The sequence below is a fragment of the Bufo bufo genome, chromosome 7 (assembly GCF_905171765.1).
Source record: "Bufo bufo chromosome 7, aBufBuf1.1, whole genome shotgun sequence".
NCBI classification, from domain to species: Eukaryota; Metazoa; Chordata; class Amphibia; order Anura; family Bufonidae; genus Bufo; species Bufo bufo.
In genome coordinates this window covers 232,211,421-232,227,871 of record NC_053395.1, presented here as the reverse complement: position 1 = coordinate 232,227,871, position 16,451 = coordinate 232,211,421, and the positions used below count along the sequence as shown (strand labels likewise).

The 16,451-nt window shown below is 50.2% G+C and overlaps 1 protein-coding gene across 2 annotated transcripts in view; it reads right to left on the bottom strand.

Annotated features, from left to right (window-relative positions):
* Positions 1-7,983, bottom strand: part of SEC22A (SEC22 homolog A, vesicle trafficking protein) — a 32,846-nt gene extending 24,863 nt beyond the window's left edge. Inside the window, exon 1 of one of the 2 annotated variants that reach the window (XM_040439916.1) lies at positions 7,838-7,983. The gene's annotated coding sequence lies outside the window, so the exon portion shown is untranslated. Of the gene's footprint in view, positions 1-7,790 lie in introns of both variants that reach the window. The other variant, XM_040439917.1, reaches the window with a different exon arrangement.
* Positions 7,984-16,451: the final 8,468 nt, after the last annotated feature.

Sequence of the window (16,451 nt, the reverse complement as noted above, 5' to 3'; positions counted from 1 at the left end):
CCCCCTGTTATCAGACATTTCAGGGGGGAGGATGACTGTAGGACAGGAGAATACAATCTATTGCTCCCTGTTATCAGCCATTTCAGGGGAGAGGATGACTGTAGGACAGGAGAATACAGTCTATTGCCCCCTGTTATCAGCCATTTCAGTGGAGAGGATGACTGTAGGACAGGAGAATACAGTCTATTGCCCCCTGTTATCAGCCATTTCAGGGGAGAGGATGACTGTAGGACAGGAGAATACAATCTATTGCCCCCTGTTATCAGCCATTTCAGGGGAGAGGATGACTGTAGGACAGGAGAATACAGTCTATTGCCTCCTGTTATCAGCCATTTCAGGGGAGAGGATGACTGTAGGACAGGAGAATACAGTCTATTGCTCCCTGTTATCAGCCATTTCAGGGGAGAGGATGACTGTAGGACAGGAGAATACAATCTATTGCCCCCTGTTATCAGCCATTTCAGGGGAGAGGATGACTGTAGGACAGGAGAATACAGTCTATTGCCCCCTGTTATCAGCCATTTCAGGGGAGAGGATGACTGTAGGACAGGAGAATACAATCTATTGCCCCCTGTTATCAGCCATTTCAGGGGAGAGGATGACTGTAGGACAGGAGAATACAGTCTATTGCCTCCTGTTATCAGCCATTTCAGGGGAGAGGATGACTGTAGGACAGGAGAATACAGTCTATTGCTCCCTGTTATCAGCCATTTCAGGGGAGAGGATGACTGTAGGACAGGAGAATACAATCTATTGCCCCCTGTTATCAGCCATTTCAGGGGAGAGGACGACTGTAGGACAGGAGAATACAGTCTATTGCCCCCTGTTATCAGCCATTTCAGGGGAGAGGATGACTGTAGGACAGGAGAATACAATCTATTGCCCCCTGTTATCAGCCATTTCAGGGGAGAGGATGACTGTAGGACAGGAGAATACAATCTATTGCCCCCTGTTATCAGCCATTTCAGGGGAGAGGATGACTGTAGGACAGGAGAATACAGTCTATTGCCCCCTGTTATCAGCCATTTCAGGGGAGAAGATGACTGTAGGACAGGAGAATACAGTCTATTGCTCCCTGTTATCAGCCATTTCAGGGGAGAGGATGACTGTAGGACAGGAGAATACAGTCTATTGCCCCCTGTTATCAGCCATTTTCGGGGAGAGGATGACTGTAGGACAGGAGAATACAGTCTATTGCCCCCTGTTATCAGACATTTCAGGGGAGAGGATGACTGTAGGACAGGAGAATACAGTCTATTGCCCCCTGTTATCAGACATTTCAGGGGAGAGGATGACTGTAGGACAGGAGAATACAGTCTATTGCCCCCTGTTATCAGCCATTTTCGGGGAGAGGATGACTGTAGTGTACTGCAATAGGATGAGTGACAGGGAGTCCAGAGACGTCACTGACCCCCATGATGACTACTTCAGAACTTGCAGGTACAACTCCCCAATCCTCCTCTATAAGTGACATGTCGTATTTTCCGGGGCGTTATTACTCTCCATTAAAGATGAAATATGTGCAGAGTAAATGGCGATTTTATGTTCTGCAATGTTGGCTGCAGATACAAACTCATGGATTTTATCTCGTGAAATATACGGTCGTCTTGTTGGCGTTTCCATTAACGGTGACATTAATAACTCAAACTCCTCAATAGAAGACGATTTAATGAACTGCGGAAAGCAAGAAAAAACCAACAGCATGAAATCCTGCAAAAAGACGCCAAAACCTGGGCGGCAGGCGGATGACTGACAGGGGAGGACACGGCAGATGTTTGGAGCTCGGCCTCAGGTCGAAGGCAGTGGGGGAGGGAATGTGTAACGCCCCAGAGTGACATTACCACTCCTATGCCCTGCTTCTATCTGTGTATGCTAGTATAGGTCATCTTGTGTATTTATTTCAGGTCCACTACACAGTTACATTAGAAACAGGAATGCACTGTTATGTTCAAATGTAATGTGCCTGGTTCACCAGCAGGTGGCAGCAAACACGGCAGAGTTACAGTTAGAGAGAATGGAGCTTTCCATTCCATTCTAACGCTCCTCTGTGGGGGGTGGGTGAGCCCTACTTCCTGCAGGAAGGGTGGGGACCAGTTTTAGTCTAGCTTACCCCCTACTAGTGGAAGGAGGGTGTGCTGGGCACGTCTCTGCTGGATGTGCCCAAGCCAGCCAGAGCACCTTCAGCTCCGCTGGATGTGGAGGCCACAGCTTAGAGCCTCAATAGCCAGGAGGAAGAGTTCCTCAACATAATTAAGAGACAGACTACAAAGAAAGAAGCTGTAGCATCAAGAAGAAGCTACGTTTTACAGCTAGCCTGTCAGCAGAGCCAGAGAGCAACTGACGTAGCAGAGTTGAGTTTGCCTGCCAAGTTTAATGCTAAAGCCTGCTGGGACCAAGACAAAGTCCGTAAACCGTTTTGGAGAAATGAAAAATACAAATGTGATAGCACTCTACATCCAGCAATTTGCCTCCATGCTGGATGAGACATTGGTGTACATTTTGGCCAAAGCGTAGTAAGCCACTCACCGCGTCAAGGTCACCTCTATTTGAGTGGTCCCTAACTCTAGTTCCTACCTGTTCATGGGCCATGACAGCCACACAAAGTCCAGGGAATGCAGGTCAGCATGCACGCCAAGCACACTCTGCTTTTAACCCCGTCCGGTGCCATTACAGCTTTCATCGGATCCAGGGATGCAAGTACCAACATGCATGCTGAGCCCACTATAGACTTCTCCTGGAGCCAAATGGCTACTGGTAGGTTCTATATAAGCAGACTCTGTTTTATACTGACTTTAAAACCAGCCTCCAGGACAGATTGACTGGTCAGGTGTGCATGACTGCATGGAGATCGCCGCGCCTCCAACATATACTGCAAAGAAAAAATTTGGGGAATCACATTTGTATTTTTCGTTTGTATATGTATTTCGCCATAGTGATGTGCACCACATACAGGTTGTGCTGACCCAATTCCCCAAAGTTTTGGAGAAATGTTTACCAAAGTAAAGCTGTTATTCAACTTCATCACAAGGTCTGGACTCAATTATTTCTTCAAATTCCTTAACTATTCTTCTATTATGTGTCCGCTACGGAGCCAACGCCTGGGGCCCAGCCATATCCAGGTAGGAGCACCGTGACACTCACACAACATTAAGGGACATTTTAGGCCGCCCCATACCACTCGGCCATTCCTACACCTGGGTACCACCACAGATATTACAAAAGGGGCCCTGGCCGTTGCCTCTGCGCTGCAACTGGCATCACGAACAGAATTTATTTGTGTGTCTTAATACTCCGAGGTAGGGATCGACCGATATTGATTTTTTAGGGCTGATACCGATAATTTGTACCGATATTCTGTGAATTTTCATTTTTGAGAAAAAAAAAATTCCTACACAAATCTGCTGAAAATTAATGTTTATTGTGTATTTTTTTGTTTATTGTTAATGTGTATTTATTTTTATTTTTTTTAAATCTTTTTCATTTATACTTAATATTTTTGTGTTTTTTTTTTTTTTTTTACTAACTTTTAGCTCCCTTAGGGACTAGAACCCTTGTCCTATTCCCCCTGATAGATTTCTATCAGGGTGAATAGGAGCTCACACTGTCCCTGCTGCTCTGTGCTTTGTGCACACAGCAGCATGGAGCTGAACATGGCAGCCAGGGCTTCAATAGCGTCCTGGCTGTCATGGTAACCGATCGGAGCCCCAGGATTACACAGCTGGGGCTCCAATCGGAGGAGCAGCGGAGAGGGGACCCTGTGGCCACTGCCACCAATGAGTAATACTGGGTGGGGGGGCGCACTGCGCCACCAATGTTTTTACTATTGGGATGGGGGTGGGGGGCGCACTGCGCCACCAATGATTAATACTGGGGGGCTTGGGGGGGGGGGGCGCACTGCGCCACCAATGAAGATAAGTCTCTCAATCATTTATATACAGGAGGCGGGAGCTGGCTGCAGAATCACATAGCCGGCTCCCGACCTCTATGAGCGGTAGCTGCGATCCGCGGCACCTGAGGAGTTAACTACCGCGGACCGTAGCTACCGTTCATAGAGGTCGGGAGCCGGCTATGTGATTCTGCAGCTCCCGCCTCCTGTATATGAATGAATGAAAGGCTTATCTTCATTGGTGGAGCGCTGGCCACAGCCCCTCCCCTCCTCTTATCTTCTCTCCTGTCATTGGCGGCAGCGGCAGCAGCAGCACAGGGGGAGGAGACACTGCTTTCTTCTCCCCTGTGCTGCGGAGGGAACACAGAGAGCGCTGAGAGCAGCGCGTTCTGTGTTCCCAATACGTTATCGGTATATCGGCAAAATAGATGCCGATACCGATAACGTTCAAAATCCTCAATATCGGCCAAACCGATAATCGGTCGATCCCTAGTGCGAGGCCTAAAGAATTGTCAAGAAACGCAATAAAAATTACTTTATTGCGTTTACTGCAGAGCGACAGGTGCAGAAAGGGGCCCTGGCTGTTGCCGTTTCATTACAACGGTGCATGTACAGAAAGAACAAGTCCGGAGGAGGCCAGACATAGAAGCGCCCCCCACAGCCATGGAACTGTGTAATATACTTTGTGCTGCCAATCCTCATCAATGTCAAGATCCCTGCTGAAAACCTGTCCTGACCTAATACTTGTCACAGCTGATGATTTGCTCCAGTGTCAGACAGTCCTCTTTGAGGTAAGCTCTGCTCCATTGGCTCCTGGCTGCAGTGTTATGGCGGAGGCAAAGTGCGGTCCAGACAAAGTGAGATCCGCGATTCCCTAACAATCATCCTGCAGCCGAAGATCAGGACGGACAGCGATATGGGGGGACGCTACCACCAGAACAGTGTCACGATCAGTGTGGGGGGGAAACTCCACAGTGAACACAGCAGGGGGGGGACGACAGTACCTGGGCCTGGAAACTAGGGACGGAACAGGCCACCTTCTAGACAACCCTAATCGGGGCCCTGACCACCTATCAATATGAATAGACCCTGAAGGTAGGAATATCCATATGCTGGATACCTAGGCCCTCATATCCCTATAAGTCCCTGGAATGAGGTTAGGACCAGAGACAACCCCTTCCTCCCCAGAAGGACAAATGGAAGTCTCTGTCTCTGGCCCAGATACAAACCACAGGGAATATAACAAACACAAAACAATAAGAACAGACAAGACTTCTCTGAAAGCAGAAGCCGCACAGACAACAACCGACCAGCTAGAAGGCAGGAAGACAATCTGTAAACCGCACCTCCAAGAGTGAGAGGCGGCTACTAGTGGGGAAGGTAAATTACCAACAAGCAACACCTGAAGCAAGGGGGGTGGCATTCACCAAAACACAGACACAATAAGATCCACAGGGAACTTGTCAATTTAACCCACGAGTTGCCAGTCTCTCCGATCTCCTGGTACCTGCCACAGGAACGTCCGTGACAAACAGTCACCGCAATTACTGAATCTCCATCACTTCAAAGGGCATCAACAATCTGTGTCTCCCCAACAGCTGTGGAACTACACCTCCCAGCATGCTATGCTCCATGGAACATTCCGCATCGTCCTAGCTGGAAAAGAACAGGCGGACTATGCCCGGAGCGCAGCATTCGTGTCTGGACTGTAAGTGTGCGGACGGTGTACACCGGGTGACATTCCCTCCACAAACGGTGTACACCGGGTGACATTCCCTCCACGGACGGTGTACACCGGGTGACATTCCCTCCACGGACGGTGTACACCGGGTGACATTCCCTCCACGGACGGTGTACACCGGGTGACATTCCCTCCACGGACGGTGTACACCGGGTGACATTCCCTCCACGGACGGTGTACACCGGGTGACATTCCCTCCACGGACGGTGTACACCGGGTGACATTCCCTCCACGGACGGTGTACACCGGGTGACATTATCTCCACGGACGGTGTACACCGGGTGACATTATCTCCACGGACGGTGTACACCGGGTGACATTCCCTCCACGGACGGTGTACACCGGGTGACATTCCCTCCACGGACGGTGTACACCGGGTGACATTCCCTCCACGGACGGTGTACACCGGGTGACATTCCCTCCACGGACGGTGTACACCGGGTGACATTCCCTCCACGGACGGTGTACACCGGGTGACATTCCCTCCACGGACGGTGTACACCGGGTGACATTATCTCCACGGACGGTGTACACCGGGTGACATTATCTCCACGGACGGTGTACACCGGGTGACATTCCCTCCACGGACGGTGTACACCGGGTGACATTATCTCCACGGACGGTGTACACCGGGTGACATTCCCTCCACGGACGGTGTACACCGGGTGACATTCCCTCCACGGACGGTGTACACCGGGTGACATTCCCTCCACGGACGGTGTACACCGGGTGACATTCCCTCCACGGACGGTGTACACCGGGTGACATTATCTCCACGGACGGTGTACACCGGGTGACATTCCCTCCACGGACGGTGTACACCGGGTGACATTCCCTCCACGGACGGTGTACACCGGGTGACATTATCTCCACGGACGGTGTACACCGGGTGACATTATCTCTACGGACGGTGTACACCGGGTGACATTTCCTCCACGGACGGTGTACACCGGGTGACATTCCCTCCATGGACGGTGTACACCGGGTGACATTATCTCTACGGACGGTGTACGATGGGTGTCATTGTCTATCTACGGGGCAGTATATGATGGGTTTCATACTCTTTATGGGCAGAGTATGATGAAGGTTATTCTCTCTGACTAGTGTATGATGGGGGTTATTATCACTGGGGAGTGTATGATGGGGGTTATTCTCTCTCTCTGGGCGGTGTGATAGGGGTTATTCTCTCTGCAGTGGATGATGGGGGTTATTCTCTCTCTCTGGGTGGTGCATGATGGGGGTTATTCTCTCTCTCTGGGTGGTGTATGATGGGGGTTATTCTCTCTCTCTGGGTGGTGCATGATGGGGGTTATTCTCTCTCTCTGGGTGGTGTATGATGGGGGTTATTCTCTCTCTCTGGGTGGTGCATGATGGGGGTTATTCTCTCTCTCTGGGTGGTGTATGATGGGGGTTATTCTCTCTCTCTGGGTGGTGTATGATGGGGGTTATTCTCTCTCTCTCTGGGTGGTGTATGATGGGGGTTATTCTCTCTCTCTCTGCAGTGGATGATGGGGGTTATTCTCTCTCTCTCTCTCTCTCTCTGGGCAGTGTATGATGGGAGTTATTCTCTCTGCAGTGGATGATGGGGATTATTCTCTCTCTGGGCAGTGCATGATGGGGGTTATTCTCTCTCTCTCTCTGGGCAGTGGATGATGGGGGTTATTCTCTCTTTGGGCAGTGTATGATAGGGGTTATTCTCTCTGCAGTGGATGATGGGGGTTATTCTCTCTCTCTGGGTGGTGTATGATGGGGGTTATTCTCTCTCTCTGGGTGGTGCATGATGGGGGTTATTCTCTCTCTCTCTGGGTGGTGTATGATGGGGGTTATTCTCTCTCTCTCTGGGTGGTGTATGATGGGGGTTATTCTCTCTCTCTGCAGTGGATGATGGGGGTTATTCTCTCTCTCTCTCTCTCTGGGCAGTGTATGATGGGAGTTATTCTCTCTGCAGTGGATGATGGGGATTATTCTCTCTCTGGGCAGTGCATGATGGGGGTTATTCTCTCTCTCTGGGCAGTGGATGATGGGGGTTATTCTCTCTTTGGGCAGTGTATGATAGGGGTTATTCTCTCTGCAGTGGATGATGGGGGTTATTCTCTCTGGGCGGTGCACTGCAGGCTCCTCGCCCCTGTCAGCTGTGTGAGGCCTATACACGTTAGTTCACACCTGCGGCAGCGGTTTATCGGGGTCTCCCGCTATCACCGTCTTCCTACCATCTATCTCCCGGCTCTCCCCGGTTCCTGAGCCGCCCCCGTTGAGCTCCCGTCACTCCCGGCTCCGCTTCTTCACTTCAGGCCTCTCTCTGCCTCGTACGTGACGTGTCCATCGCGCTGCACGCCGGGAGTGGAGACTGCTGTCACCATGGAGACCGTGTGTGAGCGGCGCTTCCGGGGACTGAGCACGTGACCCGCGCAGTGATCATGTGACCGTTCTCTTACCTGTGCGGGTCATGGAGGAGACGTGACGTAATGGTCGCGGTGATTTACCCCACGTTCTAGTAAAGAGGTCATCAGAGACTGCGTCCTTTCTCGGTGCTTTACACTGCAGCTCCTACCCCCTATGGGTCTCAGTGCAGCGCTCACCTACCTCCCTATGGGTCTCAGTGCAGCGCTCACCTACCTCCCTATGGGTCTCAGTGCAGCGCTCACCTACCTCCCTATGGGTCTCAGTGCAGCGCTCACCTACCTCCCTATGGGTCTCAGTGCAGCGCTCACCTACCTCCCTATGGGTCTCAGTGCAGCGCTCACCTACCTCCCTATGGGTCTGAGTGCAGCGCTCACCTACCTCCCTATGGGTCTCAGTGCAGCGCTCACCTACCTCCCTATGGGTCTCAGTGCAGCGCTCACCTACCTCCCTATGGGTCTCGGTGCAGCGCTCACCTACCTCCCTATGGGTCTCAGTGCAGCGCTCACCTACCTCCCTATGGGTCTCAGTGCAGCGCTCACCTACCTCCCTATGGGTCTCAGTGCAGCGCTCACCTACCTCCCTATGGGTCTCAGTGCAGCGCTCACCTACCTCCCTATGGGTCTGAGTGCAGCGCTTACCTACCTCCCTATGGGTCTGAGTGCAGCGCTCACCTACCTCCCTATGGGTCTCAGTGCAGCGCTCACCTACCTCCCTATGGGTCTCAGTGCAGCGCTCACCTACCTCCCTATGGGTCTCAGTGCAGCGCTCACCTACCTCCCTATGGGTCTCAGTGCAGCGCTCACCTACCTCCCTATGGGTCAGAGTGCAGCGCTCACCTACCTCCCTATGGGTCTCAGTGCAGCGCTCACCTACCTCCCTATGGGTCTCGGTGCAGCGCTCACCTACCTCCCTATGGGTCTCGGTGCAGCGCTCACCTACCTCCCTATGGGTCTCAGTGCAGCGCTCACCTACCTCCCTATGGGTCTCAGTGCAGCGCTCACCTACCTCCCTATGGGTCTCAGTGCAGCGCTCACCTACCTCCCTATGGGTCTCAGTGCAGCGCTCACCTACCTCCCTATGGGTCTCAGTGCAGCGCTCACCTACCTCCCTATGGGTCTCAGTGCAGCGCTCACCTACCTCCATCCGTCCCTATCACAAAGTGATAATCCGTAACATGAAGTGACAGTAGGTCATGAGAAATACAAGGCGCAGGACACACGGACGTTTACTGTCCTTCAGGCTTCTTTTCACAGCGCACAGGGGCTCGCGGGGGGTTTTCAGACGTTTTCTATAGTGGAAAAACCGACATGAAGAAAACCCAGAGCGGTAAGAAGCACGGGGCGCAAAAAACGTCACAAGAAGTGCAATAAAAAAAACACAGCGGTTATTATTATTCTGGTGTTTTTGAGGTGAGAAAACGGCAGAGCCGCAGTCCCGCGGGGGGGGAGCCTGGACATCGGCCGGACAGTTTCCGCGGCGGTGCTGGTTCTGTAATACGTGTGGATTTTCCTCCCACAGGTCTACTGACCAGGCGGAGAGAAGATGCGCCAAATTCCAAATCAAACCGCTCACGACCGCAGTATCGATGTCTGCACGGGGAAGGAGCAATCCCCAAATAATTCAAAAAAGGTGATCCAGCCGACGGACCTGCTTTATTAACAGCGGTTCACAGTCACATTTTATAGGCATCGATCACAATCACATGGTCATGACATCATCAATCAATTAGTAACACAGGAACTGACATCACTAACTAATGGTGAATAAACCTCCTCTCCTGATTCATGGCCGTCCAGACGGCCCCCGCGCCCTGGGGAGGCCGAGAAGATCAGAGGCTACTCCACTCGTGACGTGCGGCCTGTGGGGGAGACAATCCAAATGGTGAAAGACCGTCTATGCAAACATAAATCCACAATACGGAAACGTTCCCTATTCCTTCTCACTTTCACAATCGCACAATTGGAGCATCAAGTCATAGAGCGGATCTGTCAACCGAGGAGGGGGGGGGGGTTTGAAGAGACTGTTATTGCGCAGGGAGGCCTCTTGGATCCGTACGTTATATCCAAAGGGGCTTAATAGGGATTATGAGGTCATGTATTTTTAATCAGTTTTTTCTATATTTGTTATTTTTTTGCAGACGGCAGCGCCACGAGTCTGGACGGCCATGAATCAGGATAGGAGGTTTATTCACCATTAGTTAGTGATGTCAGTTCCTGTGTTACTAATTGATTGATGATGTCATGACCATGTGATTGTGATCGATGCCTATAAAATGTGACTGTGAACCGCTGTTAATAAAGCAAGTCCGTCGGCTGGATCACCTTTTTTGAAATCTATCTCAGTGACTCGCGCTGTATGATCAGTTTGGCGCACCCTGTTCACAGCTTGTTTGTCGTTTCAATGGAGCAGAGCTGCGATACCAGACACAACCTATGGACAGATGAGGCGCTGTATCCGGAAGAAAGCCACCAGATGAACTGATGACATCACAACATTGCATCAACCAATCAGATCACAGTATGACATCACCTGGTTATAAAAGGAGCTCCCGATACTGGGGCCGCTCATCTGTATGAATGATATATGTATGATGAATGTATATGTATGATGTGTGCCCCGTATGATATATGTATTGTGTGCCCTATATATAATATGTATGATGTATGTATATGTATGATTTGTGCCCTATATATGTATATGTCATGTATGATGTGTGCCTGTATAATATGTATATGTATGATGTGTGCCGTGTATGATATATGTATGATGTGTGCCCTGTATAATATGTATGTATATGTATGATGTGTGCCCCGTATGATATATGTATGATGTTTGCCCTGTATAATATGTATGTATATGTATGATGTGTGCCGTGTATGATATATGTATTGTGTGCCCTATATATATGTATGATGTATGTATATGTATGATTTGTGCCCTATATATGTTTAATGTCATGTATGATGTGTGCCGTGTATGATATATGTATGTGTGCCCTGTATATATGTATGATGTATGTATATGTGTGTGTGCCATGTATGATGTGTGCCCTGTATAATATGTATGTATATGTATGATGTGTGCCCCGTATGATATATGTATTGTGTGCCTTATATATATGTATGATGTATGTATATGTATGATTTGTGCCCTATATATGTATAATGTCATGTATGATGTGTGCCTGTATAATATGTATGTAGGATGTGTCCTGTATGATATATGTATGATGTGTGCCCTATATATGTATTATGTATGATGTGTATCCTGTATATATGTACCTGTATATGTATTCTGTATGCCCTATATATGTATAATGTGTCATGTATGATATATGTATGATGTGTGTCCTATATATGTATGTGTCCTGTATGATGTATAGCCTGTATGATATGTATGATGTGTGTCCTGTATGATGTGTGTCCTGTATGATATGTATGATATAACGAGCACGTTAGCTGCAGTAGACCCCCTCTTCCCCTGCACTCTGTAGCGGTATGCGGGGGTATCATGCAGTCGCAGGCAGAGTACTTGGCTGTGATTTTAGTAGATGTAATTCCTCACTTTTCCAGCGGAGGTGCTGCCTAGAGAATGACCCCCTTAGGCTAGTTTCACACGAGCGCTGGTATCCGGCGGGCTGTTCTCCTGTGCGCAGCCGTTTCCTTTTGGACTGGATCACCGCTGATCCCTATTATAGTTAATGCGGCCGGACAGTGAGCAATGCCGGAATGCTGTTCCCTGCGCGATGCTGGCCTTAGCCTTTCCGCAGACCAGGTGCTGAACCCAGGACTGAAAGCACACGGCCTTCTTATAGAAATCAGTGGAGCAGAGAGATCACAAAAATGGCGGTACACACTGCGTGATCCTATCCAGGTAGAGTAAGGCGGAGGCGGGGGTCAGTCACAAGATGACATCAGGGGTTAGGGCTCTTTCACACCTGCGTTCTTGTCTTCCGGCATAGAGTTCCGTCGTCGGGGCTCTATGCCGGAAGAATCCTGATCAGGATTATCCTAATGCATTCTGAATGGAGAGAAATCCGTTCAGGATGCATCAGGATGTCTTCAGTTCCGGAACGGAACGTTTTTTGGCCGGAGAAAATACCGCAGCATGCTGCGCTTTTTGCTCCGGCCAAAAATCCGGAACACTTGCCGCAAGGCCGGATCCGGAATTAATGCCCATTGAAAGGCATTGATCCGGATCCGGCCTTAAGCTAAACGTCGTTTCGGGGCATTGCCGCATCCGACATTTAGCTTTTTCAGAGTGGTTACCATGGCTGCCGGGACGCTAAAGTCCTGGCAGCCATGGTAAAGTGTAGTGGGGAGCGGGGAGCAGTGTACTTACCGTCCGTGCGGCTCCCCGGGCGCTCCAGAGTGACGTCAGGGCGCCCCAAGCGGATGGATCATGTGATCACATGGATCACGTCATCCATGCGCATGGGGCGCTCTGACGTCATTCTGGAGCGCCCCGGGAGCCGCACGGACTGTAAGTATACCGCTCCCCCGCTCCCCACTACTACTATGGCAACCAGGACTTTAATAGCGTCCTGGCGTTTTTCCGGATCCGGAGTGTAATTCCGGCAAGTGGAGTACACGCCGGATCCGGACAACGCAAGTGTGAAAGAGGCCTAAGTTTCTTTTTTTTTTGCATTATACAAGACAAAGCCAATGGTCCTTCCTCTAGATTATAAGGTCCAGGGGGTGGGGTGCAGGGGCAAAACTATAGGGGGTGCAGAGGTAGCAGTTGCTACCGGGCCCAGAAGCCTGAAGGAGCCCAAAGACCCTTGTGCCATATAAGAAGACACCGGTATTATAGAAAGTGCATGCTGGTCAAGTTACACCTCTGGCTGGAGGGAAGGGGTTAGGCCAAGAATTTGGCATGCCGTGTCAATTTTTGCCTTAGGCAGCACGAAGTCTCTGTGCTTCCCTGCCTCTGGCCACAAAGCACTGAGGGAAGCTGAACTCTTGCACCAGGGCCCATGAGCCTTTAGCTACTCCCCTGGTGAGGGGGTTCTTCCTGCAGATTTTAAGGTCCTAGGGGTGTGGGTCCTTCCTGTAGATTATAAGGTCCTAGGGGTGGGGGGTCTTTCCTGTAGATTATAAGGTCCTAGGGGTGGGGGTGGGGTCTTTCCTGTAGATTATAAGGTCCTAGGGGTGGGGGGTCTTTCTGTAGATTATAAGGTCCTAGGGGTGGGGGGTCTTTCTGTAGATTTTAAGGTCCTAGGGGTGGGGGGTCTTTCCTGTAGATTATAAGGTCCTAGGGGTGGGGGTGGGGTCTTTCCTGTAGATTATAAGGTCCTAGGGGTGGGGGGTCTTTCTGTAGATTTTAAGGTCCTAGGGGTGGGGGGGGTCTTTCCTGTAGATTATAAGGTCCTAGGGGTGGGGGGGGGGTCTTTCCTGTAGATTATAAGGTCCTAGGGGTGGGGGTTGTGAGGAATATGGATTATTATTTACTGTCAGCCATGTTCCCACCCCAACCATCTGCTGAAAGGTAGCAGAGGTAGTGATCTCCACAGGGGGACCCTGCTTCAAAGCCAGATGGCAGAGAGCTTCTAGCAGTCCACCTTTGTTTACATTTCTCACCTCCATTCAGCCAGCCAGGAACCCAGCTAATGGAACAGGAAAAACTTCCCTGCAGGGGGTCTAGGCCATTCCCCATTTCAATGCACATTATCAGACATCATGAAACCGTCAGTTCATAAGGGATTATGAATCGCCCGTCCATCACACAAATAAACCAGATACATATTTGTGTCCCTGTGGCCACAATGAACAGGCCCGTGGTCATAGCTTGGTGGTGGGATGCCAGGGAGGGGAGATATACATATCTCCCCACAGAAACCAAATAAAGGTACCATGCTTGTATTCTACTGGTAGACATTCTGGTCTGGAGCCATGAGCCCTAATCGGTTTTGTGGCTCATGTGCTGCCAGCCCAGAAGAGGGGGATGGGGGGGTGGACCCCTCCCAGAGGCCAGGAGGGGAGGGGCCGGCTACAGGTTAAAAGGCTTGTGCCAGCAAGCGGGCATGTCTTTCTCTGAAGGAGGGTTACATTGTGACATGTGTTTAGAGTGACCTGCCACCTGCTGACATCACTGGCCTCCATGTGACTACAGCAAAGGACTCATCACAACCCAAAGGACTCCTATACCTGGTAAACTGGCTTTTTGCTCTGTTTAATCCTGTGTGTACCCTATTACCTGTATCTGTAACCTCAGACCACTGTATATATTGTTTGTGTGTATAGTGTTATTTCTAGTGAGCCCTTAAGGCGATTAAATATATAATTTAATCTTGTGCTATCTTGTATCTCGATCCCCACGTCCGTGTTTAGGCCTAGTTATAAGCTACCGCGGGTTGGTTTCTCATCCTATATAATCCCGTTAGCGGACCGGGCTTATATCAAACGAGAAGCTGGTGGCAGATACCCGAGCTGAGACAGCGCGGTTTTCACTGGGGCAGTGACCAGGCTCTCTCAGCTTGTTGCCTCTCTGTGCCCGCGTGGACAGGAGGAGTCTGTGTAACCTGTACCAAGCTGACCTTACCTGCTCCTCCAGGAGGGCGTAACGTCACGCCTTGGTAACCAGTGACCATACTGGGTCTCGTGAGCTCGATGTAGGTGACGTCCGACGTCAGTCGGGGTACGGTATTCGTCACAGGGGTCCTTCCTGTAGATTATAAGGTCCTCGGGGTGGGGGGTCCTTCCTGTAGATTATAAGGTCCTAGGGGTGGTGGGTCCTTTCTGTACATTATAAGGTTCTGGCCCTTGTAGTGAACAGGGCATCATCTTTTAAGGCAATGTCCATCCAGTAGCTGGTGAATACCTTTTATATGACGCGTTTCATCTGTGCTCCGCCATGTTCCTATTATTCCCATAGATTTCAGGGCTGTGATATCCGCATCAGTCCTGACTCCGCTCCGGCATGTTCCTGTTATTATTACTATAGATTTCAGGGCTGTGATATCAGCGTCAGTCCTGACTCCGCTCCGCCATGTTACTATTATCACCATAGATTTCAGGGCTGTGATATCAGCGTCAGTCCTGACTCCGCTCCGCCATGTTACTATTATCACCATAGATTTCAGGGCTGTGATATCAGCGTCAGTCCTGACTCCGCTCCGCCATGTTCCTGTTATTATTACCACAGATTTCAGGGCTGTGATATCAGCGTCAGTTCTGACTCCGCTCCGCCATGTTCCTGTTATTATTACCACAGATTTCAGGGCTGTGATATCAGCGTCAGTCCTGACTCCGCTCCGCCATGTTCCTGTTATTATTACCACAGATTTCAGGGCTGTGATATCAGCGTCAGTCCTGACTCCGCTCCGCCATGTTCCTGTTATTATCACCACAGATATCAGGACTGTGATATCAGCGTCAGTCCTGACTCCGCTCCGCCATGTTCCTGTTATTATCACCACAGATATCAGGACTGTGATATCAGCGTCAGTCCTGACTCCGCTCCGCCATGTTCCTGTTATTATTACCACAGATTTAAGGGGTTTGATATCAGCGTCAGTCCTGACTCCGCTCCGCCATGTTCCTGTTATTATTACCACAGATTTCAGGGCTGTGATATCAGCGTCAGTCCTGACTCCGCTCCGCCATGTTCCTGTTATTATTACTATAGATTTCAGGGCAGTGATATCAGCGTCAGTTCTGACTCCGCTCCGCCATGTTCCTGTTATTATTACTATAGATTTCAGGGCTGTGATATCAGCGCCAGTCCTCACTCCGCTCCGCCATGTTCCTGTTATTATTACCATAGATTTCAGGGCTGTGATATCAGTGTCAGTCCTGACTCCGCTCCGCCATGTTCCTGTTATTACCACAGATTTCAGGGCTGTGATATCAGCGTCAGTCCTGACTCCGCTCCGCCATGTTACTGTTATTATTACCACAGATTTCAGGACTGTGATATTAGCGTCAGTCCTGACTCCGCTCCGCCATGTTCCTGTTATTACCATAGATTTCAGGGCAGTGATATCAGCGTCAGTTCTGACTCCGCTCCGCCATGTTACTATTATCACCACAGATTTCAGGGCTGTGATATCAGCGTCAGTTCTGACTCCACTCCGCCATGTTCCTGTTATTATTACTATAGATTTCAGGGCTGTGATATCAACGTCAGTCCTGACTCCGCTCCGCCATGTTACTGTTATTACCATAGATTTCAGGACTGTGATATCAGCGTCAGTTCTAACTCCGCTCCGCCATGTTCCTGTTATTATTACCACAGATTTCAGGGCTGTGATATAAGCGTCAGTCCTGACTCCGCTCCGCCATGTTCCTGTTATTATTACCACAGATTTCAGGGCTGTGATATCAGTGTCAGTCCTGACTCCGCTCCGCCATGATCCTGTTATTACCACAGATTTCAGGGCTGTGATATCAGCGTCAGTCCTGACTCCGCTCCGCCATGTTC